The following is a 272-nucleotide window of genomic DNA, read 5'->3' as shown; positions in this document are numbered from 1 at the left end:
TCCAGTAAACCTTTAATGTAAATTTACGGATCAAATTTCACAGTATCTTACTGTTTTAATATTATACAAGATCATACTGTAAGTGGCAATGCATTCTGGGAGAAAATAATAATGTTACAGCACTATGCAGAATGTTGCAGATTACAGGTATTTACTGTTAATTGCCGTGCAGGGGAGTTTTAAATAGTGTAGTACAGTATGCTTACTGTAAATAAGCTACTGCCAGTATATTACTGTAAATTTACAGTGAAAAGTCTATCTATCTATCTATC

At 32.0% G+C, this 272-nt stretch overlaps 1 protein-coding gene across 1 annotated transcript in view; it reads left to right on the top strand.

Moving 5' to 3' along the window:
• alpl (alkaline phosphatase, biomineralization associated) overlaps window positions 1-272 on the top strand; it is a 34108-nt gene that overhangs the window by 1471 nt on the left and 32365 nt on the right. The gene's annotated exons all lie outside the window — the stretch shown is intronic.

The sequence above is a fragment of the Etheostoma spectabile genome, chromosome 4 (assembly GCF_008692095.1).
Source record: "Etheostoma spectabile isolate EspeVRDwgs_2016 chromosome 4, UIUC_Espe_1.0, whole genome shotgun sequence".
Lineage (NCBI taxonomy): Eukaryota > Metazoa > Chordata > Actinopteri > Perciformes > Percidae > Etheostoma > Etheostoma spectabile.
This window is presented reverse-complemented; position numbering and strand designations above follow the sequence as displayed.